The sequence below is a fragment of the Tamandua tetradactyla genome, chromosome 10, assembly GCF_023851605.1.
Source record: "Tamandua tetradactyla isolate mTamTet1 chromosome 10, mTamTet1.pri, whole genome shotgun sequence".
Taxonomy (NCBI): Eukaryota; Metazoa; Chordata; class Mammalia; order Pilosa; family Myrmecophagidae; genus Tamandua; species Tamandua tetradactyla.
This window is the reverse complement of record NC_135336.1, coordinates 69,995-90,218: the sequence shown is the minus strand read 5'-3', so window position 1 is coordinate 90,218 and position 20,224 is coordinate 69,995. Positions and strand designations below refer to the sequence as shown.

Below are 20,224 nucleotides of genomic sequence, written 5' to 3'. Positions count from 1 at the left end.
TGCATTCATCTTATCTGCTTTAATCTTTGTAAATTCTGTTCTTCTGTTTGCTTTGTAGGTAGTTGCTATTCTTTCTCAAGTTCCTCCAGGTGAGCAGTTAAATCCTTGATTATTGCTCCTTCTTCTTTTTTAATATAGGCATTTGACCCAAAAATTTTCTCTCTCAACACAGCCTTTGGTGTTTCATGTTCATTCTTCTCCATATAGTTACCAATGTCTCTAGCAATTTCTTCTTTGACTCACTGGTTGTTTAACAGTGCATTGTTTAATCTCCATATATTTGTTCAAGTTCTTAGTCTTTGGTGGTTATTGATTTTCAGCTTCATTCCATTGTGATCAGAGAAAATGTTTTGAATAATTTCAATGTTTTTACATTTTTAAAGACCAGTTTTGTGCCCTAGCATGTGATCTATCCTGGAGAATATTCTTTGAGCACTAGAGAAGAATGAATATCCTGGTGTTTTGTGGTGTGCTGACTTATATATGTGTGTTAGGTATAATTCATTTATCAAATTGTTTAATTTCTCTATCTCCTTGCTGACCCTCTGTTTGTTCTATGGAGCACAGTCGTGTATTGAAATCTCCTACTATTATTGTTGAAACATCTATCACTCTCTTCAGTTTTGCCAATTATTTTTTCATGTACTTTGGAGCTCCTTGATTGGGAGCATAAAGATTTATGATTGTTATTTCTTCTTGGTGAATTGTCCCTTTTATTAATACATAATGTCCTCCTTTGTCTCTTATGAAGCCTTTACATTTAAAGTTTTTTTTTCTGATATTAGTATAGCTAACCCTGTTTTTTTGTTTACAGCTTGTATGTAACATCTTTATCCATCCTCTATCTTTGTTTTTTCTTAACTTTTATTGATAACACAACATACAAACATACAAATCTTCTTAACATAGAAACATTCCATACATGGTGTAAAATCAGTGGCTCACAATATCATCATATAGTTGTGTATTCATCACCATGATCAATTTTTATAACATTTGTATCACTCCAGAAAAAGAAATAAAAAGGAGAAAAGAAAGAACTCATGCATATCATAATCCTTAACCATGCCTCTCATTGACTGCTAGTATTTCCCTCTCACTGACCACTAGTATTTCCATCTACCCGATTTATTTTGACCTTTCAATTCCGTATTACTTATTTTTTATCCATAGTTTTTAATTCATATGCCATACCTTATATAAAAGGAGCATCAGACACAAAGTTTTCAAAATCACACATCACATTGTAAAAGCTATATCATTATACAATTATCTTCAAAAAACAAGGCTACTGGAACATAGCTCTCCAGTTTCAGGTACTTCCCTCTAGCCACTCCAGTACACCATAAACTACAAAGGGATATCTATATAATGTGAAAGATTAACTCCAGAATAACCTCTTGACTCTGAAATCTCTCAGCTACCAACATTTTACTTTGTCTCATTCTCTCTTCCCTCTTTTGGTCAAGAAGGTTATCTCAATCCCTTGATATTGGGTCCTTACTCATCTTAGGATATCTGCCCCACATTGCCAGGGAGATTTACATGCCTTGGAGTCATGTCCCACATAGGAGGGGAGGTCAGTGAGTTCAGTTGCCATGTTGGCTTAGAGAGAGAGACCACATCTGAGCAACAAAAAGTGTTCTCTGGGGGTGACTCTTAGGCCTCATTCTAAGTAGGCTCTGAGTCTATCCTTTGCTGGAATAAGTTTAATAGGGCCAAAACCCAAGATCAAGGGCACAGTCTATTCATTTGCTTATCCCCAGTGCTTGCAATAATATCAGAAATTCTCCAAATTGGGAACTTGACTATTTCCCTCTTTCTCCCCATTCCCCCAAGGGGGTTTTGCAAATACTTCCTTATTCATTGTCCAAATCACTCTGGGTCTTTTTGGGGAATAACACTAACCTGGAGAAACCAACAAAATCTCATGCCCTATTCAAGATTCCATGTACATATGGTGTTCAGCTAAACTGACCATACAAGTTAAATTACAAAATGTATTACCCAATATATAAATTTTGCTCCCAAATAAAAATCTCTTCCTTAGTCTCACATAGAAGCTGAAATTTTAAAATATGTATGATATCATCCTTTACCTAGTCTTCTGATATACCTTAGCCCTATCCAGGTCAGCTTCATTCATATCTCTACTTGATGTCTGATCACTTTTTCACCTTTTGAAACAGTTCCTGTATGGGGTACTGCTGAATTTCATAGCTTCAGAGCTTTAACTGTGAGTCTCAGGTGTCATACAGATACCTGCAGTTTCTGAGAAGGACCATGCTATACACAAATGGCTCAGCTTCTTAGAGTTTAGAATGAACAGTTACACCTCCTAATATACACAACTGCTCTAAGAGCTTATAATATAGGACCCTTTACAATAAGTGCTAACCTGATAAACCATGCTCTTGAATTTAGCTCACCAAATTTTTATATTATAGTTCGTCCATATGATTGATGCATAATACTAATTGTCCTTTTGTTCTTTACATTTCCTTCAACATACAGCCCTTACATTTCATTCATCTAGTTGTATGCCTCACAATTTCATACCTTCTTGCAGCTGCTCAGTAGTCCATTGTATGTATGCACCATAGTTCTCCCTTCCATTCATTCCTCGATCATTGCACCCTCACGCCATGTCATTCATTGTAGATCATGAACACTGCCAACAGAAACACCAGTGTGCAAATGTCCATTCACATCCACACTTGGTTCCTTCAGGCATATACTGAGCAATGGGGTATCAGGATCATATGGCAAACCTAACCCTATCCTCCTGTGGAACCACCACACTGCCCTCCAAAGGGCTGCAACTCTCATTTCCCTACCATTAGTGAGTAGGTCATCTCTTTTTCCACATTTTTTTCTATTGCTTCTTTCTCTGTGTTCATTTTTAAACCGTTTTATTCACACATAATACAATCCAGCCTAAGTTTACAGACATGTTTCACCACCATACTCTATCTGAAAACATTTCCTCTCATCTACAAAAAAATCCACACCCCATTCCAAATTCCCCCACATTTTAACATTTAGTTTTGACCTAATGCCTTTGTTTCATTCAGTGGAAGTATACTACAATGTTACTGTTGACTATAGACCCTAGATTACATTGACTATACTTTTACCCATATAACATCTGTTTTCTGCATCCTGCAATACTGATATTTTTTTGTAGTTCCTCATACAAAACATTTTTTAATTTGTACATTTAAATCAACATAATTGTACACTCTAGGCATTCCTAAAGTATACCATCTTAGTCTTTATCCTCTATCTTTCCTTCTGGTTTCATATGTGCCCCTAGCCCTTCTATCTATATCACACTCACATTCAGTGTACTTATATTATTGTGCTCCCATCAGGTAGTGTTATGCTATCCAATGATAAACATTGCTGTGCAAATGTCCATTTGTGTCCATGTCCTCATGTTCACTGAATAGATACCTTGCAATGGAATTGCTGGATCATATGACAATACAACACTTAACTTTCTGAGGAACCACCAAACTGCCGTAAACAGGGGATGCGCCATTTTACATTTTACTTTGCCTCTTTCTCCACATCCTCTCTAGCACTTGTCATTTTCTGTTTTTTTTTTATAGTGGCCATTCTAGCGGGTGTGAGATGATATCTCATTGTGGTTTTAATTTGCATTTACCTAATAGCCAGTGAAGTTGAGCATCTTTTCATGTGCCTTCTAGCTATTTGTACTTCATCTTCTGAGAAGTGTCTGTTCATGTCTTTTGACATGACCCAACAATTATTAGATATGTGGTTTCCAAATATTGCCTCCCGTTGCATAGGCTGCCTTTTTACTTTCTTGACAAAGTTCTTTGATGCACAAAAGTGTTTAATTTTGAGGAGTTTCCATTTATCTATTTTTTCAATGTTCATGCTTTGGGTGTAAGATCTAGGACACTCCTTCCTATTACAAGTATTATAAGGTATTTCCTTATATTTTTTTCTAAAAGCTTTTTATGGTCTTAGCAGTAATGTTTAGGACTTTGATCCATTTTGAGTTAATTTTTGTATAAGGCATGATATATGGATCCTCTTTCATTCTTTTCTATAAGGATATCCAGTTCTCCAAGCAACATTTATTGAAGAAGCTGTTTTATCCCAAGTGAGATGGTTTGGCTGTCTTATCAAAGATCAATTGTCCATAGATGAGATAGCCTGTATCTGAACATTCTATTCCACTGGTCAATATATCTATATTTATGTCAGTACCATGCTGTTTTAACCCATGCAGCTTCATAATATGGTTTTAAGTCAGGTAGTGTGAGGTCTACCAGTTCATTTTTCCTTCTCAAGATGTTTTTACCTATTTGGGTCATACTGACCTTCCAAATAAATTTGGTTATTGGTTTTTCTATTGCTGCAAAATAAGTTTCTGGGATTTCAATTGGTATTTCATTGACTCTATTAATCAGTTTGGGTAGAACTGACATCTTAACTATATTTAATCTTCCAATCCATGAACATAGTATGCTTTTTCATTTATTTAGTTCTTCCATGAAGATCTTTTAGCAATTTCTTATAGTTTTCTGTATGTAGGCCTTTTGCATACTTATTAAATTTATTCCTAAGCATTTGATTCTTTTGATTATTATCGTAGTTGATTTTTTTCTTGATTTACTCCTCAAATTCCTCATTACTAGTGTATAGAAACACTATTGATTTGGGGTTGTTGATCCTGTACCCTGCCACTTTTCTGTTCTCATTTATTAGTTCTAGTAACTTTGCTGTGGGTTTTTCAGAATTTTCAACATAGTATTATATCATCTGCAACAATGAGAGTTTTACTTCTTTTTTTCCAATTTGGGTATCTTTTATTTCATTTTCCAACACAGTGTTGAATAACAATGATGACATTGGACATCCTGGTTTTGTTCCTGATCTTAGGTAGAAAGCTTTAAGTCTCTCCCCATTCAGAATGATGTTAGCTGTGGGTTTTTCATATGTTGGCTTTAACATGTTGAATCCTTTTCTATTCATATCATTTGCAGTGTTTTCATCAAGAAAGGGTGTTGAATTTTAACAAGTGCTTTTCTGCATCAATTAAGATGATCATGTGGTTTTTCTGCTTTGATCTGTTGATATTGTGTATTATATTAGCTCATTTTCCTGCACTAAACCATCCTTGCATACCTGGAAGAAATCCCTCTTGCTCATGGTGTATAATTCTTTTAATATGCTGTTGGATTCAATTTGCAAGTAATTTACTGAGGATTTTTGCATCCATAGTCATTAGAGAATATGGCCCACCACTTTCTTTTCTTGTAGTATCTTTGTCTGACTTTGGTATGAGGGTGATGTTGACTTCACAGAAGGAGTTAGGTAGCTTTCACTCCTCTTTAAGTTTTTGAAGAGTTTGAATAGGATTTGTACTAATTTTTTCTTGAATACTTGATAGAATTCACATCTGAAGCAATCTGGTCCTGCGTCTTTCTTTTTTGGAGAGCTTATTTTGACTGATTCAATCCCCTTGTGATAGTGTGTTGAGGTCATCTATTTCTTCTTGAGCCAATTTGTTGGTTGTTCATGCTTTTCTAAGAAGTTGTCCATTTCATCTACATTGCCTGGTGTATTAGCATATAGTTGCTCATAGAAACCTTTCATTAGCTCCTTTATTTCTGAGGGGTAAGTGGTCATGTCTCCTTTTCCTTTTCCAATTTTATATATTTGCACCCTCCCTCTCTTTTTCTTTTTGTCAACCTTGCTAAGAATTTTATCAATTTTCTCAAAGAACCAACTTCTGTTTCTGTTGATTTTCTCAATTGTTTTCATGTTCTCAATTTCATTTATTTCTGCTCCAATCTTCATTGTTTCTTTCCTTTGGCTTGATTTGGGGTTTGTTTGCTGCTCTTTCTCTAAGTGAACAGTTAATTCCTGGATTTTTGCTCTTTTTTCTTTTTAATTTAGGCATTTAAGACAATAAATTTCCCTATTACTACTGTTTTTGCTGCATCCCATAATTTTGATATGTTGCATTTTCATTTTCATTTGCCTCAAGATTTACTGATTTCTCTTGTAATTTCTTCCTTGACTCACTGATTGTTTAAGAGTGTGTTGTTTAGCTTCCATATATGTATGAATTTCCTGGCCTTCTGTTTTTTATTAATTTCCAACTTCATTCCATTATGATGTGAGAAAGTGTTTTATATGATTTCAATCTTTTTAAACTTATTGTGACTTGCTAAGTCACCCAGCATATTCTATATCCTTCAGAATGATCCATGACCACTAAGAAAAAGATGTATTGTGCTGTTGTGGCATGTAATGTTCTGTAAATGTCTTTTAAGTCTAGTTCATTTGTTGTATTATTTAAATTCTCTTTTTCTGTGTTGATCTTTGTCTAGATGTTCTAACCATTGATGAGAGCAGGTAATTATAGTCTCCAAATATTATTGTAGATGTATCTATCTCTCCCTTCAGTGTTGTCAGTATTTGCCTCCTGTATTTTGGAGCACTCTGGCTTGATGCATAAATATTTATGATTGTTATATCTTCTTGCTGAATGATTCTTTTATCGACACTTAGTGTCCTTCTTTATTCCTTTTGATTGTTTTGCATTTGAAGTCTAATTCATTGAATATTAGTGTAGTTACTCTTGGTCATTTCTGATAGTTGTTTGCATGAAATATCTTTTCCCAAACTTCCACTTTCAACCTATTTTTGTTGTTGGGTCTAAAATGAATCTCCTGTAGACAGCATATAGATGGTTCCTGTTTTTAATTTATTCTGCCAGTCTATGTGTTTTGAAATGGGACTTAAATCCATCAACATTTAGTATTATTATTGCAAAAGCAGTACTTTCTTCTATCGTTTTGCCTTTTGGATTTTATACATCATATCTATTTTTTTCTCTTTTTACCTTTACTGACAGTCTTCATTTTTACGCTCTTCTCCAGACCTCTCTCTCTGCCTTTTTTTATTGTCCTGTAGTGTTCACTTTTGTATTTCTTGCACAAACACTTGGTCACAAATTCTTTTATTGATTATTTGTCTGAAAATGGTTTAATCTCCCTCTCACTTTTGAAGGACAATTTTACTGCATGTAGATTTTTTGGTTGTCAGTTTTTCTCTTTTAGAATTTTCAATATATCATATCTCTGTCTTCTTACCTCCATGGTTTCTGCTAAGAAATCCACAAATAGTCTTTTTTGGTTTTCCTGTGTGTGATGTATGGCTTCTCTCTTGCTGCATTCAAAATTTACTCTTTCTCCTCGATATCTGATAGTTTGATTAGTAGATATCTTGGAGTATGTCTATTTGGATCTATTCCATTTCTGGTATGCTGTCCTTCTTCGAGCTGTAATTTATGTCTTTCATAAGAGATGGGGGATTTCAGTGATTATTTTCTCCATTAGTCTTTCTCCTCCTTTTCTCTTATCTTCTCCTTCTGGAACATCCACAACACATGTACTCATGTGCTTCATATTGTTATTCAATTCCCTGAGACCCAGCATCTATTTTTCCATTCTTTTCCTTATATTTTCTTTTGCATGTAAGATTTTAGATGTCCACTCCTCTAGTTCACTAATCCTTTCTTTTGCCTCATCAAATCTATCATTGTTGGTTTCCATAGTTTTTTTCATCTCTTCTATCCTGCCTTTCATTCCCATAAATTCTGTCATTTGGTTTTGCAAGCATGCAATCTCTTCTTCATATTCACCCAATGCGTGCTTTATATCTTTCTTCAGCTCATTAATTTGATTTTTTATGAGACTTTCCATATCTGTTCAAACATCCTGAATTAGTTGTTTCAACTTCTGTATCTCATTTTAATTTTTTGGTTTATTTCTTTGACTGGGCCATATTTTCAATTTTCTTAGTTGGACTCACTATTTTTTGCTGGTATCTAGGCATCTGATTTCCTTAATTAATTATTGGAGTTGCTTTCATTTTTATGCATTTTTCTTGCTGACTGGCTTTGTTCTCTACCTATTCTTTGACAGCCAGTTCAATATATTCTAGAACTCTAGCATAGGTTCTGTTTAACCCATCAGAATTTTGAGTTCTTGTTTTTCTATTTCTTGCCCTGCTATATCCAGCCACTTTTTCAGGAGGGTCTCCTCATATATTATAGTCCCCAGTCAGATATTTACAGACTGGACTGGATACCTATAAGGAGGAGAGAGTAACTTGCATCAGTTTCCCCTAAGGGTGTGACCCAACACCAGGTTGACATACTTTCCTATGAAACATCTAGATTCTGTGCTTTTCCTTATCTTGACCAGCATGTGGTGCTTGTCTGCCAGTGGCATCCCACCAGCATAAGGTGGTGTGGTGCCTTTAACTTCAGCAGACTTTCCCTGCAGGGGGCATGGTTGAAATACAGGAGAGGTTGCAGATTGGCATTAATTGCTTCAGTTTTTCAGCCCCTCAGGTCTCAATTCATTCAGGGAGGGCTTCCACTTTAGCTGGGCCCCACCTTTCTCTTGGGCAAGGTATAGCTTTTAAGGAATTAATTCCTTTGCCATGACTAGTTACTTTGTATCTCAGAGGAGCTTAATTCCAACCTAGATTCTATATAATGAGCTATTAATAGTAGAAACAAAGGAAAAAAAGAAATCCTTTTCAGAGTAGGACACACCACTCTTCAGATTTGTCAATCAAGACCTTAAATTGGTATGTGGCTCTCTATATATCCAGGCTCTATATGCCCCCCCCTTTTAAGACCCAGCCCTTTTCTTGTACTTTGTGCTGTCCAACTAAAAAAGCCTCCTCTTTTTCCCATAAACCCTGCCCCTGTCTTCCAGGGCAAAACCTCCTAGCTCCTTTAGCACTTATTCCAGGTTTATCTGAGCTGAGGGTATATTTTCAGTAGTCAAAATTTGTTCATTAATTCCACAATTGGAGCTTGGCTGAGCTAAGCCCTTGCTGTAAGTGAAATCTGTTTAATTTCCCCTTAGGGAACCAGCCTGTGAGCATGGGATGTAGTATGTGGAGTTGTGGAGGTGTAGCACAGGGACCATGGGGATGGCATTCAGCTCAAGCAGGCCTTTGAGCAGAAGATCAGGGTGTAATGTGGGGAACACAGAGGGAGGGTGTGGGGGAAGTTGGAAGTGAGGAGCTGTGCAGATGCATGGGGTCTAATGTGCAGGCAATATGTGGATGGATGCATTAAGCATAGGAGTTGTATGTATCAGGGTGTAGGGTGGGTGGCACAGAGGTCAGGGAACAAAGAGGGCAGTGTGTGGGTGTCTCCTTGCATGGGAGGGAGTCCAGATTGCCCTGGATGCAGATGTGGGATTATTTAAGGGCATGGCACAGGTCACAGGGTTTGTGGGATGTGGGTCTGGTGCAGCTGATGTCAGGTGGGTGGGGCTCTGGTGCAGGTTCACAGGTGCAGGAGGGTTTGGAGTGTGGGTGTATGTGTGTCCAAGGTGGGAGCTATGTAATACAGAGCACATGTAAGCATCTGCCAGGTGTGGGAGAAGGGTACTTGTGCTGGGGGTGGGGCAAGACTGCACATGTGTGAGCAACATATTGGGTTGAAGGGATAAAGAGGTCAGTGCATGAATGTGTGGGCACCCGAGGGTGTGGCTGTGACCACGTATGGGTCTGAGGGATGGAGCACTGGTGTGTGCTGGTCTAGGGGTAGAAAACTGGTTCTCATGCACAGATCTCAGGGACAGTGGCTGGGGTCACACCTGCATGGGCTGGGGGAGAGCATTGCCCAGATGGACTGGTCAGAGCTTGTCCAGAGCTGGGGGGCACCATGGGGGGTACATGTGCATATGAATGGATCTGGGAGGGTCATAAACTGATGTACATGTGTGCAGAGTTCATGGGTTGTGGAGCAGGTTGCATGATTATATGAGTTAAAGCAGGTGTGACTTGGGTATGAAGATAAATCATACCCACTGCCTTGATCACTAACAACTGCCTGAAGGGCGAGGTGGTTGTCATGGGGCAGGACATGGGTTGGTAGGTCTTAGAAGGGACAGTGGAAGACTGTGAATTTATGCAAGAGAGGTGGGCTGTACTGGGACAGGCTTGTTCATGCTCAGAGTGAGAGTGTGGAACTGGAACCTCAGTGGGGAGGTCAGGGTGGGGGTGCTTGGAGCACAGTGAGGGGGCTGTTGATGGGGTTCAGGGGTGTGGTGTGAGTCATGGGGCAGGGGTGGGGATAATGTGCTTAAGGATAGCCATTCAAGGAATATGGCTTGGCTTACTTTCTAGTCCCCATCTCCATATCCATGCACTCCTGAAGAATCTGAGCTTCCATTTGAGAAGGATTGCATTAGGCTGTCTGCACTAGCTGGATGGTGTCTGGTTCTGTGCATCTTAACTCTTCAGTTTTTGCAACCAGGGCCTCCCAGTGTGGTATAGAAGACCCTTTTGAGTCACACCCTGGAACCATTGTCCCAGTCACCTTTCCATCCCTTCTCTAGCTGTTCTTTGGAGTGGGGGTGAACTCAACCTATCCTATTCTGCCATCTTCCCAGGACTCTCTACTATAGTAGTTTTTTGCATATGCTATATTATCTTTATAACATATCTTCAAGGGATTACCTTCTTCATTTTCAAAGGCGAGTTTAATTTCCAGAGAGAATAATAATTTTACATATTTTGATAAGTTAAAGAACAGCACCTTAGCCACACTGAAATGTTTCTGTTTTCCTGTTTCTTTGCTTCAGAATGTTACCTAATATTACCTCTTAAAGGAAAATCTTGTTTAAGTGCTCTTTATTTTGAAGTCAAGGTGGGTGAGTTTGTCGTTTTTTGTTTTTTTGTAATTTGATAGCTGAAATGTAAGAATATCCAATTAAGCCCAGAAACCCAGAAGCCCAGCATGAAACCAAATGGCTTCTGAGTGAGATTCAGTAATCTGACTACACATTTAGGAAAGACCATTGATAATATGACAAAATAAACATGATGGAAACAAACAAGTGAAAACTGCTCTTAGTGATATAATCTGACTGGAGGGGTTGGTGTTGCTCCTCATCTGTGCTGCATCCAGTGGAGCCTACAGTGAAGGGAAACTGGAAGTACACGGTCCAGGGCTTTAACTGAGACTGTATTATAATGCTTATTTTCCACTAAGTTTATTTTTTATAAAACTAAAACAGGTACATTGTTCCTATGCCAGATAAGCCGTGAAACCCAAAGGCACTAGTCTCTCCAAGAGCATCAACCAGTTGTATCCCCCGACCCCAGAATGTCAACACCTCTTTTCAACATGAAGGAGTCAGAACAGTCATTGCCAAAATATCCATAAAGAGTAGGAGAGCGATCAAATGAGAGGGAGAAATTGAAACACAGAAGATAGGGTTTAACAAATAAGTATGACTACTGAATCATTATATTGATATTTCTTTTTAGTCTCCAGTGTATCAGAGGAGCTAGAAGGAAATATCTGAAATTGTGGAGCTGTAACTAATACTATACTTTGAAATTTGTTCTATAACTCCTTGTTAAAATGCACTTTGAAATAATCACTTTTCTGCATATATTTTATGTTTCACAATAAGTATATTTTTAAGTACATGTTCCAAAGGGGCTGTAACCTAATCTGAAGGGTGATAAATGGGGAGAATCTCAATTGACTCATATGCCTTTTTTGCGAGAATGTGAATGAAGTGAGTAATTGGTTAAATTTTTTACATTTTTCAAAACTTCTTCAAATTTGGGTCATATAAAATGCAGCACCTATGACAACATCATAATATAGATCTCACTGAACATGAGAGAAGACTAGTTTTTTTCTGGGAAAAGTGTAGTCAGAATCACTGCCTGTCACAGCATAGTGATCTGATTCTTAGGGTAGAAAGCATGCCAATCTATTGTGATGCTCTTTCTGTGACATTTGATGAAATTCAGCATAATTGATGTTGACCACTTAGTGTAATGTTGGTTATGAGAGACCAACATTACACTTATACATTTATTTTATGGGATGCAAGCCTATATATCAGTTACCAGTTCTCTAATAAATGTTCTTTAAAATACAAGATAACTGAATAGCAGAAAATCACTGAAAACTGTGGAATCGTTAGTTTACTTAAATTCAGGAAAGCTCTACATAGCTGAAATGTATTTATCATATTTGTATTGAATTGTATTTCAATAATGTAACTTTTTACTTCAAAATTGTCTTTTATAAGCTAATTTTAAAGAACTCTAAAATAAATGAAATTAAAACCTAAAATATACATGTCATTTGAAACATAACAATATATATTTGTTCCAAAGTTATTTTTTTTATTGAATGTTTTCCAATGGAGTACTTATTTAACCTATTGCAGCATTTTCTTCCTTACAAGTCAATTTAATTAAAGAAAAAAGCCCTAGTCCCAGGATTCATTTACAATTTGTTATTTAATGTGGGGCTTCTGAAACTGCATACATTTGGTCTTAAAGTAAAGGAGAAAGAGAGTAAAAATGGTTCAGTGAGAATATCTGAAGAGTCACAGAAAACATTTGATTCCTGAGAGTGAATTAAATTCATTTGCTCTAAATACAATTAGTTTATTGGGTAAATATATAACGGAGTTGGTCATTAGTTGGAGTCAATGGCCCATGTCAATGGCACATGTCAACCAAAGAAATGAAAAGTAAACTAAGATGTAAATAATATAAAATACTTAATTATTAAAAGTATATCTTGTTTTCTCCTTAATTGTCTTTCAGTTTTATATTCTTCTTCCTACAAAGTGGTTTTGGAGTTTCTTTACAGACTTTTGACAATCAATAATTTTCAAGTTTGGATAAATCTGATTATTCTTTCTTTACAAATAAACAAATTTATATACGATTATCAAGAATGGCAAACTTTTGGGAAATAAGTGTTTTGTTCTTGTCAATGCATGCTAAAGTGCAAATCAACATATAAGTAGGCAGACACAATCACATATTGTGGTTTCAATTTTAATATAAACTGTTACCTTTTTCAAGTGATTTTCAAGGATGATGTTTGTTGTATTGCTCTACAATTGGGTGAAAATATTATTTATCCCATAGATATATCAAAATATATTAGTAATTCAATATTTTTTTCAAAGCAAAGTATTTTTAATCTGAAGAGTCATTTTATTTAGTTGAAGTAACTGGTAGGGCCTTACAATATGAAGGGCTCAAAGCCCACCCATCATTATATCAACTAGACAACCTGTACATTTTTAAGTCCTATGCACAATTAATCTATTACATATCCATTCATCATGTTTAAGCACTCTTGGAGGTGAAGGATATGTTTTTCTTAAATGATTGCTTTTCCCCTGTGAAACATAAAATTAATATCAAATTTTTCAATTTAATAATGTCAAAATCTTAAATTTGAAATTAAAAAAAATTATTTCTAATTTGAATCCACAGAGGCAGGTAAATTAATTATGAGGTTTTTCTTCTGTCCAACTGAAAGGCATTCAATGATTATATATTCATGATATATTTTTATTATTCAAATATTATTTGGGACACTATTTCATCTCTTATTATTGAAAACTGTGAATTATGTGTCACATCATAAACAAGTGGTATATATAAAGATTGGTATGTAAGAGGTGCTCAGTTTCACTTATATTTATAGCTAGCTAGGTGACTACAATTTAGTATTATATAACATTAACAAAGCTAACATTATCATCATGCCTATTTTATGCTAATTTTTAATTTTTTTATTGTATAATATAACATATATACAAAGCAAAGAAGAAAAAAAGCAACAGTTTTGAAAGCACTCGTCAACATGTAGTTACAGGGCAGATCCCAGAGTTTGTCATGGGCTACCCATATGATCCTCTCAGATTTTTCCTTCTAGCTGCTCCAGAACAGAGGAGGCTAGAAGGTATAAATATTCTTTATCACCACAACTGACTTTTTTCTTTTTTGTGAAAAATAACATATATACAAAATAGCAATGAATTTAAAAGCACAGCACCACAATCAGTTGCAGAATAGATTTCATAGTTTGACATGGGTCACAATTCCACAATTTTAGATTTTTACTTATAGCTTCTCTAAGATACTGGAGACTAGAAGAGATATCAATTTAATGATTCAGCAATCATATTCATTTGTTAAATCTCATCTTCTCTGTATAACTCCACCATCACTTTCGATCTTTCTATCCCTCTCTTTAGGGGTGTTTGGGCTATGGTCATTTTAACTTTTTCATTTTGGAAGTATCTGTCACTAATATGGGGTGGAAAGATGGAATTATCTGGTGTTCTGGAGAGGCTAGTCCCTCTAGGTTTCTGGACTTATCAGGTCCAGTGACCCATCCGGGCATTGTAGGTTTCTGAAAAGTTATCCTAGTGCATGGAGCCCTTATGGAATCTTATAGATTTCCTTAGGTGTTCTTTAGGATTGGCTGGAATGGACCTGGTTGGGGGTTGTTAGGTTATGATAGGTAGCAAGGTCTAACTGAAGTTTGCATAAGAGCAACCTCCAGAGTAGCCTCTCGAGTCTAATTGAACTCTCTCTACCACTGATACTTTATAAGTTATACTTCTTTCCCCCTTTTGGTAAAGATGGAATTGTTGATTCCATGGTGCCAGGGCTGGACTCATCCCTGAGTGTTATCTCCCATGCTTCCAGGAAGACTTTCACCCCTGGTTGTCTTGTCTGATATGGGAGGGTGGGCAATGATTTCACTTGAAGATTTGGGCTTAGAGAGAATGTGTCCACATCTGAGCAATGACAGAGATCCTCCAGAAGTAACACTTGGGCATACCTATAGAGGTAGACTATGCTTCTCCACTACCTACATAAGCTTTGCAAGAGTAAGCCTCAGGTTCAAGGGTATGACCTATTGATTTGGGTGTCCCTAATGTTTTACACCATATCAGGGGATTCCCTGATGATTAGGTTTAATAGTTCCATATTTTTCTCCCATCCTTCAAGGGACTTTGCCAATACTTTTTGATTATCTGCTTAATATACTTTAGGATGTATCCAGGTATTACTTTAGGCTATACAGGATTAAAGGACCTCTTTCTTATCCTGAGCTCCCTGTGTTTCAATTTTTCAATTGAGCTATACAGATAGGTTGAGTTAGATTAGGTGCTCCAGAAAATTTCGGTTCCAGAACAAATAAACTTTTCTTCCTTTGGTCTCAAAGAGTATGTGTGGTTCTAAAATATAGACATTGTCTTTCTTACCCCTGCTTTCTGAATTACTTCAACCCCATCCTGATTGGCTCCATTCTTATCTCTAAATATCAGGATATTATATATATATATATATATATATATATAATATCCTCTCAAAATCCAGAAATATTACCACTTCAGAATAAATGTGTCTGCAATTAAAGCTTACTAAGCTCCTGTTTTCTTATAAGGATTTTCTAAAGGAGACCATCCATTGTTATTCTTTTATTTCTGGTTTATTTTGCTCCACCAAATGTCCCACAGGTTTATTCACATCATTGCCTGCCTCATGACTTCATTCCTTTTTTATAGCAGCACAATATATATCTTAAAAATAATAATCAAATTGAATAATTGTCAGGGATAGTGTTAACTTTCATTGTCATCTAGGACAAGGATGTTAAGTCCCCTCTATGTTTCCCACTCCTGGTCTTCTGCCAAAATTATTTTACTATTAGAGATATTCTATAGCAATCCAGGCAGTAAATATTAATTAATAAAAGTTTAAATATCATAATTACTTTTGTAAATTATAATTCTTCACCATTTATATTATTTAAAATTTAAATTTAAAATTTAAGCTTTGCTAGAAAAACTTGCACACATTGATTTTGCAAGGAGTGAACAGCAACTTTTAAGGTAGCATTAACTTAAACAATCACCTTTAGACTCTCATTTGACTTTAACCATGGTTACCTCTGTCACATAAATCCACAGTCATTTCAATTTCCAAACAATTCTGTCTCAGCATCACTAACTTACTGATGAAAAGAATAACTGTTCTAACAAAAGTTCATCACAGATTATTGTTTTACAAGTTCATTAACCAAATCAATAAATTCTCTCCTAAAATTCTAGAGGGTGAACATTTTTTCCTGTAAGAATTACTCATAAGTCTATATGAACATTGATTCCATAGATGTTAATCAATGAAAAATTCACAAGACAAACATGTGAACTAAATATATTTAGAAAAAGTGAGCTTTACCCTCTTTTAACATAAATTGGAATTTACTATTCTCATCAGTTATTTTTACTTTCCTCTCTCAATTTTCTTTCAAGAAAATAAAAGCCAAGTATACTACAATTTTATAGAAGTTGCAAAATTGTTATGAGTGAATACAAAAATGCATCTGCTTTGTAGATGAATTAGGTGACTGTCAAACCAGAATAAAGAGACTGCACCATGTTTTCCCTATTATGCCTCAAAAACACCCACCCTTGAGCAGATGCACAAGTGAGTGATTGGGCACCTATCAATGCAAAATACATGAAACTATGAATTTTACAAAAGGCTAATTTAACTTAGATCAAAGTGCATGATAATTATTTAGTGATAAGATCCAAAAAAAATTACTGAATATACAGGATGATAAAATTATGCAAATACATAATTATGCATATAAATAAAATTATATTCAGCCAGGAAAGTAATTGGAAGAAAATACATGTAAGGATTAACATTTATGATTGAATTTTATTTTTTAATTTGAATTTTGCTTTATTCTAATTTTTGTGTGATGAATAAGTTTACTTCTATGGTAGTGTCATGCTTTTGACTACAAAAAAATTCATTGTGAAAAATGTGCTGATCTATTTGTGATGGTTAACAATCTGGACTTTCTGCCACAGAGTAGTGAAATATTTCTCTAGGAATTCTTTCTCTGTAACCCAGTAAAAACTAGAGTATCAAAAAGGAATACCAAAAGATCATGCTTAAAATTATGTGGTTTCTAATGGGATGGTACCTCTCTGTGAAAAACCTAACATGGATGCAATTGGTCTTTAAAATTTTGTCCTTGGAAACATGCCAAGTAATCTTCCTTGGAAATTAGTCCCATGGATAACCAAATGTTGCATAATCAGCAATCCTCAATATATGAGGGACTGTGGTATTTTCAGGGTGGAAGACAAGGGATAATCTGTTTTGACTGTGCTCACAGGAGCTCCTTATAATGCTTGCAGGATGCCATTTCTGGGAGAACTTTTCATTTGACCAGGACTTAAGAAAAAATTTTAGGTTAATTTATTTTACTTCAGGATACAACAAAAATGCATGAATGAAAAATTAAAAATAATTTATCTGAAGGGAAACAAATACTTTTTTCTCAGGAAATTCGGGGTCCTTATATGGTTTACATATTCTTCTTGTGAAAAAAAATTGCAGGTGACAAATTTCTAAACAGATACTATTGGAAGAAACTTGCACCATCTTTTACTCATGGTAAGTAATATTCTTAATATTAAAGGGATTTATTCTCTTTAAAATGGGGAAATTATTAGAAGAACATGCATATATGTGTGTATATATATATATGTACATATATATCATGTAGGTCTCACTTTAATTCTAGGATTTATAGAAATAGAAATATAGAATTGATGGAATCGAAGTCAACAAGCAAAGTACATATTTCAGAAACAAAATTTTGGAATAAATTTGATTCATAATTTTCAACTTAGGAAAACAACTGACCTTCCAGAAATTAAAATTTTGCATGGTCCATAATTTTAACTCTTTCAAGTAGAGGTCTCTAAAGTTGAAATTTATGGCTTTTCAAAAGTAATGCATAATTCCAGATACAAAATAAAAGTAAATGGTTCATTAAAACTGTTTTTCTATCATTATTACATGAAGGACATTTTCTCAGTTTTGATAAAATTAATTATAAACAGGTATAAGGTGCTAAAAGCATGCTCTCTAAACTCCACCTATCTTAATAGAATCATGAAGTCAACATTTAGTACCTCTGACTGGAAATTTTATTTAAAACCTTTCTGCCACTTTTCTCATGTAAATTAGAGATAATAGTAACACATACTGTAAAATATTTATAGATGGCTTAAATGTTTTAATAACTTTATGAGTGTCAGTTTCTTTCTAATTATGCAATATATTTGAATTTCTATTATATAATATCCAAATGAAGATTTACACCTAATGTATATTTGGCAAAAACACTGAAATATTTTGTCATATTTTGCAAATTATACTTTCCGTATGAATTCTGTGAACACCAAACATTGTTTTAAAATGTCATACCATCTATATAAACAAGAACATTTTTCAAGTCATTCAGGCAATGTATTTTTCTACACCTTACCACAGTTGAATGCTATGGGAAGTAGGAATAACATAAATGCATCTGACTTCATTTTCATGGGACTGACAGACTCTGAAGAGATCCAGCAGTCTTCTTTATATTATTTCTTCTGATATACCTGATCACCATGCTGGGGAATACAGGGATGATCCTGATAATTCACCTGGATCTCCAGTTCACACTCCCATGTATTTTTTCCTCAGTCAGTTGTCCTTCCTTGACCTCAGTTACCCAACGGTCATCACACCTAAAACCTTAGAAAACTTACTGACTTCTAATAAGATAATTTCATTCACTGGCTGTCTCATGCAGATGTATTTTTTTTTGCCTTCTTGGGAATCACTGAAGTTTTCCTGCTCTCTTCAATGGCCTATGACCACTATGTAGCTATCTGCAATCCTCTTCACTACCCACTTGTTATGTCCATGAGACTCTGCTGTGCCCTCATCATGGGGTCCTATGTGATTGGCTTTACTGATTCCTTGGTCATTGTTCTTTGCGTGAATAGTTTATACTTCTGCAAATCCCATGTAATCCACCACTTTTTCTGTGATGTAACCCCAATTTTAGTCCTGTCCTGCACTGACACTCATGATACTGAAATCTTGATATTCATTGTGGCTGGCTCTACATTAACGGTGTCTCTTATCACAATTTCTGTGTCCTATGTATCCATTCTATTTACTGTCCTTAAAATTAATTCCACTTCAGGAAAGCACAAAGCCTTCTCTACTTGTGCCTCTCACCTCCTGGGAGTCACCATCTTTTACAGTACTGCAGTTTTTACTTTTTAAAAACCAAAACAGCCCTACTCATTGGGAAAGGATCAAGTGGCCTCTGTATTTTATACTATGGTCACCCCCATGTTGAATCCATTCATTTATAGTCTTAGGAACAAAGAAGTGAAAAATGCTCTTATTAGAGTCTTACAGAAGAGAGAGGACTCCAGGCAATTGAAATGAGAGTGAGGCTGAACATTCAACATTCAATGTTACTTTACTTTCTTTCCTATTTGGGTATTTACATGGTCTTTCTCTAAATAGAGTAATTTACAGTGTAAACTTTTGATGAGCTATCCTTTACTTTACCATGCATGATCTGAAAAATTCCAAGGATATGTTTTTAGAAATATGCATATCAATTGGAAGCCATGAAATATATATCATATCTGTGGTCTAGATTATATAAATTTGTAAGGGCAACCAATATGAAAAAGTGTGGTATCATCTTTCAAACTGTATCATAGAAATCATCATGCATGTTCCAATTTCAGAGACTTTTATTATAGAAAGCATTTTCAGAGGTGATTCCGTTTATCCTGTAGGGAAGAAATACAGCACAGTGGTAACCTGCGCTTGCTTTGGACTGAATATTTCATCATTAGATTCTAGATCTACCAGCTTTTTAGCAGACTTTCTATCAGTAAGTCAGTGAAAGTTTAAGATTTGGCTACCTTAACTGCATAAGAATAATAATAAAGCTAGTTCTTTATAGTTAATGTAAAAATTAAGTCTAATGATTAATGTGAACAATTTAATAGGGTACTTATAAACAATGACTATTATCATCACAATAATTATAGTTTTGCAAAATTTTTATTACACTACATGCTTGTTATGAAAATAACCACTGGTGCTTCATAACCACTTTTGGCTCATCTTATTGATAAACATTAAAAAGGGAAAATAGTTCTTCAAACACTTGTTCTTAGAACAAAGGAAAATATTTTGATATAATTCAGCTATAGAAAAAAGCAAATGTGGACATTGATGAAAATTTGGAAATTATTTTTAACATTAAAGAAAAGAGAAATAATCCAAAATATTAAAGAAAAACAGAAAATTTTGACAGTTATTTTGTGGTCTTTCAGATAATCTTATGTATGTGTTTTACACATGCATTTTTTTGTTACCTTCTATATTTTTGGCAGCTTTCAGTTTTCACTTTTCCCTTACATCTTTGTTAATTCCTCTGTGACTTAATCTTGAGAGAATCAAGAAT

At 35.2% G+C, this 20,224-nt stretch overlaps 1 long non-coding RNA gene and 1 pseudogene across 3 annotated transcripts in view; one reads left to right on the top strand and one right to left on the bottom strand.

Annotated features, from left to right (window-relative positions):
- LOC143648118 (uncharacterized) overlaps positions 1-20,224 on the bottom strand; it is a 167,367-nt gene that overhangs the window by 80,256 nt on the left and 66,887 nt on the right. The window lies entirely within an intron of this gene.
- Positions 18,238-19,185, top strand: LOC143648117 (olfactory receptor 8H2-like; annotated as a pseudogene).